Genomic DNA, 7,500 nt, shown 5'->3' with positions numbered 1-7,500 from the left:
CTGTTTGAGAGGCCGAACACGCCGTTTGAGAGGCCGAACACGCCGTTTGAGAGGCCGAACACAGCCGTTTGAGAGGCTGAACACGCTGTTTGAGTGTCCGATCACACGCCGTTTGAGAGGCCGAACACGCCGGTTGAGAGGCCGAACACGCCGTTTGAGAGGCCGAACACGCCGTTTTAGTCTTCCTGGGGTCCGACACAGACGAACATTTAACATAAGCAATTCTTACAAACACTAACTCAAAATAAAACATAGTAAAATAAAATATAAAATAAGAAAATAAAAACATAGGAGAAATAAAAAACAAAGAAACATAGCAAACTAGACAAAGTGCCAATCGGCACAGGTCTCCACCAGGGCAGGTCAGGTTGTGGCCTCATGGTGGCGCTATAACAGGCTGTTGAGGAAGATTTGGGCCGGAGGTTCGTGTTGGAGGGATGCAGGTACAATGTTTTTCCATGTGTGCATACATAAGTTGTATACAGATCGATGCAGTTATAGCTAAAAACAGGAATTGGCCTGTTATTGAGGCTGATTTGGAGGAAAAGATTGTGGCATGTCGTCCTCGGCCTAGTGAAAATGTGCGTGTATAATTTAACGGAAATTGCACACTGTGTTTGTGATTTGTGGCCTTTTTTCGAAATGGACGAATCGTGTGAGCTTTGGAAGCCAATCTTAGCCAATCAGGATGGAAGATGGGAAATGGTGGCGCTCCGTGTTGATCACATGACTATGGTGATAGTGTATACCGATTTGCGTGAAATTTGGATAAAATCTGAAGGAGTAATAATAGAAAATGTGTTTTACATATGTGGGCCTCCTGGTGGCGCTATAAAGAGCAGATGTGAAAAATTCCAGGCAAAGGTTTTTCCTTGGCCTCTAGGGAGTTGGCATACAAAGTTATCCACAGATCCGTGCAGTTAGAGGTAAAAAAACTTTTCGGCCAGTTATAGCGCCACCTTGAGTCTGAGTTGAAATTGTTCATGTGGCATTTCGTCCTCGGCCTAGTGGGAATGTGGGTGCACAATTTCACGGAAATCACGCGATGTGTTCATGATTTGCAGCATTTTGTTTGAAACTGAGCACTCCTGTGAACTTTGGAAGCCAATCTTAACCAATCAGGATGGAGTCTGAGAAATCTGAAAGACCCGTTTCGTTGAATGGCTCTAGAGAGACTGTGTACCAATTTGCGTGATGTTTGGACAAAATCTGTAGGTGTACTGTGCAAAAACTTGTTTTGCACAAAGCGGCCTCCTGGTGGCGCTATAACAGGCCGTTCTGGAAAGTTTGGGGCAGAGGTTCATCGTTGGCATCCAGGGAGTGTGTGTGCAAAATGTGGCATCGACCGGGTTAACGGTGGCCGAGATTAGCTGCTCACGGACACACGGACGGGCGGACACACGGACGGACACACGGACGGACGGAGTGCAAAACATACTCTCCCCACATGCCTTCGGCCTGGTGGAGACAAAAATCACTTTCAACACATTATACATTTGAATTATCATTTTCCCAGGGTTACTGCAGTATGGTTTATGGATTTTAAAGATGAATGTTGTATTTGTATTGGTTATACACTTTGGTAGTGCATTCCAACCTATTACTGCTCTATAGATAATAGAAGATTTAAGAATATTTGTTCTTGGTTTAGGTGCCACCAAAACACCCAAACTGGCTTGTCTAGTCATATGGTTATGTTCGTCTCTTACATACGTGTAGCCTGGGCCTATAAAGCTGTCTAATGGGTAACAAGATGACTCACCCCGTTTCTGTTTTCCTCCCAGAATGTTCCCCAGTGAGGGGTGGGAGAGGCTGGACAGTGAGGGGTGGGAGAGGCTGGACAGTGAGGGGTGGGAGAGGCTGGACAGTGAGGGGTGGGAGAGGCTGGACAGTGAGGGGTGGGAGAGGCTGGACAGTGAGGGGTGGGAGAGGCTGGGCAGCAGACGGCTGGACTTTGAATGTCTCTAACTATAAACTTCCATGACAGCAGAACAGCCTAAGTACAAATATAATTTATGAAAAGCTACTACAGTGAAGTCTGTTCACAGAAGTTGTTGTAGGATAATGTGGGGATTATCTGACGTGGTACCATTTGAGTGGGCAAAACATACATTATACTAAATAATACTAAATTGTTTATAGGGTCAATATAAGTAAAATTTCCACAGGAGTATATTTTTATTTTTTTCCAAAACAAGAATACAAGCCAATAGCATATTACAAAGTTATCCCCCCCCCCCCCACTGGTGAGAAGTCCGGGAGGAAAAAACAGGCAAGCACCGGGGTGAGTTGTCCAGTATTGGTCTAATGCTGTCATGTCTGTCTTGCTGACTTCTCTGTCTGAGAAACAACTCTGATCTGAAGTCAATCTTCTGGGGCGGGAACCCCTTTTGGTGTTTAAAGCATCATGTTATGCTTTAGCTATTGAAAAATAGCAGATCTACAAGCTACGAGCTTGTAGGTTACTGCACTACATTTTACTACACTACATTTTATTCCACATGCCATTCAATGCAGAGGAACACATGCTGCATTGTAGTAACCACGCGTGGCCAGAAGGTGGCAGCAAAGTCAATCCTTTAATGATTAGTAGGCCTAGTCTTATATACCTGTCTTTTAGCAACACTGGTATTTAGATTCCAGGTTCAACTGGCGTGCATTCAGTTGGTTAATTATTGTCTCCACCAGGCCAAAGGCATGGGGGGAGAGTATGTTTTGCACTGTTTTGTCCGTCCGTCCGTGTGTCCGTCCGTCCGTGTGTGTGTGTGTGTGTGTGTGTCCGTGAGCAGCTAATCTCCGGCACCGTTAACCCGGTCGATGCCAAATTTTGCACACACACTCCCTGGATGCCAACGATGAACCTCTGCCCCAAAATTTCCAGAACGGCCTGTTATAGCGCCACCAGGAGGCCGCTTTGTGCAAAACAAGTTTTTGCACAGTACACCTACAGATTTTGTCCAAACATCGCGCAAATTGGTACACAGTCTCTCTAGAGCCATTCAACGAAACGGGTCTTTCAGATTTCTCAGACTCCATCCTGATTGGTTAAGATTGGCTTCCAAAGTTCACAGGAGTGCTCAGTTTCAAACAAAATGCTGCAAATCATGAACACATCGCGTGATTTCCGTGAAATTGTGCACGCACATTCCCACTAGGCCGAGGAAGAAATGCCACATGAACAATTTCAACTCAGCCTCAAGGTGGCGCTATAACTGGCCGAAAAGTGTTTTTACCTCTAACTGCACGGATCTGTGGATAACTTTGTATGCCAACTCCCTAGAGGCCAAGGAAGAACCTTTGCCTGGATTTTTTTTACTTTTGTTGGCCTTTTATCCAACCACCAGATGAAGGCAACCTGCAATGTCCTACATTCCTATCCTGGTGGAGACCTGTGCCCAGAAGGGCACTTTTTCTACTTTATTTTATTTTAGTCTACCGGTATGTTTTATTTGATTACTAGTCAAAGGTAGGGTATGCTATTTTTATTTGTTTCAAAAAAAGTTTTGAATTGTGATTTAACACTGTTACTGAACACACTATAGCAATGATTACTGTCACAATATAGAGCTATTTAACACTGTTACTGAACACACTATAGCAATGATTACTGTCACAATATAGAGCTATTTAACACTGTTACTGAACACACTCTATAGCAATGATTACTGTCACAATATAGAGCTATTTAACACTGTTACTGAACACACTCTATAGCAATGATTACTGTCACAATATAGAGCTATTTAACACTGTTACTGAACACACTCTATAGCAATGATTACTGTCACAATATAGAGCTATTTAACACTGTTACTGAACACACTCTATAGCAATGATTACTGTCACAATATAGAGCTATTTAACACTGTTACTGAACACACTCTATAGCAATGATTACTGTCACAATATAGAGCTATTTAACACTGTTACTGAACACACTCTATAGCAATGATTACTGTCACAATATAGAGCTATTTAACACTGTTACTGAACACACTCTATAGCAATGATTACTGTCACAATATAGAGCTATTTAACACTGTTACTGAACACACTCTATAGCAATGATTACTGTCACAATATAGAGCTATTTAACACACATTCTGTGGTAGTCAGGGATTTGGATTTTTCTGCATTAATATGTATGCTAATCTTTCTCTCTCTCTCTCTCTCTCTCTCTCTCTCTCTCTCTCTCTCTCTCTCTCTCTCTCTCTCTCTCTCTCTCACACACACACACACACACACAGTCCCCCACCCCCCCCCCCCTCTGGTTAACATTATATTGGGTTCTATGGGGAGAGACAGTGTAACCATGGCAACCATTTTTCTTTTTTCCCTCTGGTGGTCAGATGCACGCACGCACGCACGCACGCACGCACGCACGCACGCACGCACGCACGCACGCACGCACGCACGCAGACACATACCATACACACATGCACAGACACATGTACATATATACACATATACATGCACGTATACGCGCACAAGATGAGTCTTATGGTTCCTGGCATTTTTGAGGAGCGCTCACAGACAGACAGACAGACAGACAGACAGACAGACAGACAGACAGACAGACAGACAGACAGACAGACAGACAGACAGACAGACAGACAGACAGACAGACAGACAGACAGACCTGCCTGCCTGCCAGGCAGGCAGGCAGGCAGGCAGGCAGGCAGGCAGGCAGGCAGGCAGGCAGGCAGGCAGGCAGGCAGGCAGGCAGGCAGGCAGACAGACAGACAGACAGACAGACAGACAGACAGACAGACAGACAGACAGACAGACAGACAGACAGACAGACAGACAGACAGACAGACAGACAGACAGACAGACAGACAGACAGACAGACAGACAGACCGACAGACAGACAGACAGACAGACAGACAGACAGACTTTTAGACCAGGTGAAAAAATATATATATATTGCTGCCATTAGTTAGTTTCAGAAGTTTATCCCTAGATAACCTCACGTCAGACGAGAGAGAGAGAGAGAGAGAGAGAGAGAGAGAGAGAGAGAGAGAGAGAGAGAGAGAGAGAAGAGAGAGACAGAGACACACAGAGAGAGAGGGAGGCTATACAGACAGTCAGGTGAGGACAGAGACACTGTGACAGTCACCCTGCTTGCCTTCTCCTGTTGAGGTCAGGTGATTGTGATGTTGTTGTTTATGTCGACTAACAGTAAGGCGAGAAATGTTCGCCGACTACGCTTTTTTTTCACTGACGAAAACAAACTGTAACCTAAGCTATATACGGTGACTAAAACTGAGACTAAATCAAGTGACAATTTCGTCAACAGATAAAAACTAGACTAAAATGTTAGGAAGGTACTAGTGGACAAGAGATCCAGTTTTATGCTGGGTTGCATGCTGAAAATAGCAGATCTACAATCTCACAAAGCGTCGCAGCGCGACGCGTTGCGAGATTGTAGATTGTACAATATGTCATTACAACGACATCAAGGCCTGTCAAAACACATTTTAGTCGACTAAATCAACTGTCGATTTAGTCGACTAAAATCGCATGACATTTAGTCGACTAAAACTAGACTAAACACTAGAACATTCCAGGTGACTATAAAATGTGACTAAAACTAAGTGAAAACTATATTCAAGAGACAACGACCAAAACTAAAATAGAAATTTGGGACTAGTGGACGAGAGGTCCAGTATAAGTCACTTTTACACGTGGTTGCATGCTGAAAATAGCAGAGCTGTCACGGTGTGAGTCAAGTGGAGGATATAGGACCCAAACGCAGAATGTGAGGCAGAGGCAAGTTCAGTGTTTTTATTGCGACCAAACAGGAGTCCAGGGTCACAAACACTAGAGGTAGTCGCAGTGGTGGAAAGTAACTAAGTACTTTTACTTAAGTACTGTGGGGGCGGGGGCATTCGAGCAATGGGGCTAAATATGTATTTCTTTGCGATTTATTATTTTATTATTTACTATAGTCCTATACTAGCTAGACCCCAAGAAATTACATCTGGCCACAAAATATCACATGCCGGATCTACGGAATATGAAGGTAGCCTGCTGGGGGGAAGACTCATTGTGTTGTACGCTCGATATGTCACTTTGACATATTCAGTGGATCTCGTGACCTAAGTCCCTTAACTGTCTGTCTGTCTGTCTGTCTGTCTGTCTGTCTGTCTGTCTGTCTGTCTGTCTGTCTGTCTGTCTGTCTGTCTGTCTGTCTGTCTGTCTGTCTGTCTGTCTGTCTGTCTGTCTGTCTGTCTGTCTGTCTGTCTGCCTGTCTGCCTGCCTGCCTGCCTGCCTGTCTGTCTGTCTGCCTGCCTGCCTGCCTGCCTGCCTGCCTGTGGTGCGTGCTGGCAGCTCCTTCTCTCATTGGCTGTGCTTCTCACATGCACCTTAATGCAGTTTCAATTATTCACCCCCCTCCCCCCCCCCCTGCACCCCCAGCCAGATGTGTGAAAAGTGGGTCACAGAATTTAAAGGCGCAGGAGTCATGTTGTGAGTGTCTGTGTCATACGCATACACATACGCATGCACACATACGCACGCTCAAATACGCACGCACACATACGCACGCACACATACGCACGCACACATACGCACGCACGAACCCATGGCCGCGCATTGTGTCTTATATAGACAACTATTCAAAAAAAAATAGATTGATATTAAATTTAGCAATATTACACGAGAGGGTGTGGTTTAACGTGATTATTGCCACGACACGACAGTGATGCGGTCAGGAACGAGACGAGAATGACAGATGAAGTTACTACGACCACAAATGTCCAAAAGAAACCAGCTAGCCTCGCCTAGCTAGCCTAGCCACCCAGTTTACTATAGCGCTCTGGGAGGACAGGGCGGCTGAAGTCTTTGTTTTGATTATAGGTGGTGAACGGTGCTGGTTCGATCCACGGATAGAAGCCGTTTCAACCAATCAGATTGCTTCCTCTTAACCCCCTTTTGGTTATAGCTGACACTACAGTAGGTTAGTAGGTCACGCACATGCACGCACGCACACGCATGCACGCACGCACACATGCACACACGCATGCACACACGCGCACTCGCACGCGCGCACTGCAGAGACGCTAGGCTGCTCATGCATATAAGTGAGCAATAATGCCACACTCTGCTAGGGATGCTAAGCATGGATACAGGATGGATACAGGATGCTGCTGTGGGTTGTTATGGTAACAGGATGCTGCTGTGGGTTGTTATGGTAACAGGATGCTGCTGTGGGTTGTTATGGTAACAGGATGCTGCTGTGGGTTGTTATGGTAACAGGATGCTGCTGTGGGTTGTTATGGTAACAGGATGCTGCTGTGGGTTGTTATGGTAACAGGATGCTGCTGTGGGTTGTTATGGTAACAGGATGCTGCTGTGGGTTGTTATGGTAACAGGATGCTGCTGTGGGTTGTTATGGTAACAGGATGCTGCTGTGGGTTGCTATGGTAACAGGATGCTGCTGTGGGTTGTTATGGTAACAGGATGCTGCTGTGGGTTGTTATGGTAACAGGATGCTGC

The 7,500-nt window shown here is 45.3% G+C and overlaps 1 protein-coding gene across 1 annotated transcript in view; it reads right to left on the bottom strand.

Annotated features, from left to right (window-relative positions):
- Positions 1-7,500, bottom strand: part of LOC310876380 (uncharacterized protein) — a gene marked incomplete at both ends in the record, with an annotated part of 93,078 nt that overhangs the window by 80,577 nt on the left and 5,001 nt on the right. The window lies entirely within an intron of this gene.

This window comes from Protomyctophum parallelum (assembly GCF_964188405.1).
Source record: "Protomyctophum parallelum genome assembly, chromosome: 19".
NCBI classification, from domain to species: Eukaryota; Metazoa; Chordata; class Actinopteri; order Myctophiformes; family Myctophidae; genus Protomyctophum; species Protomyctophum parallelum.
This window is presented reverse-complemented; position numbering and strand designations above follow the sequence as displayed.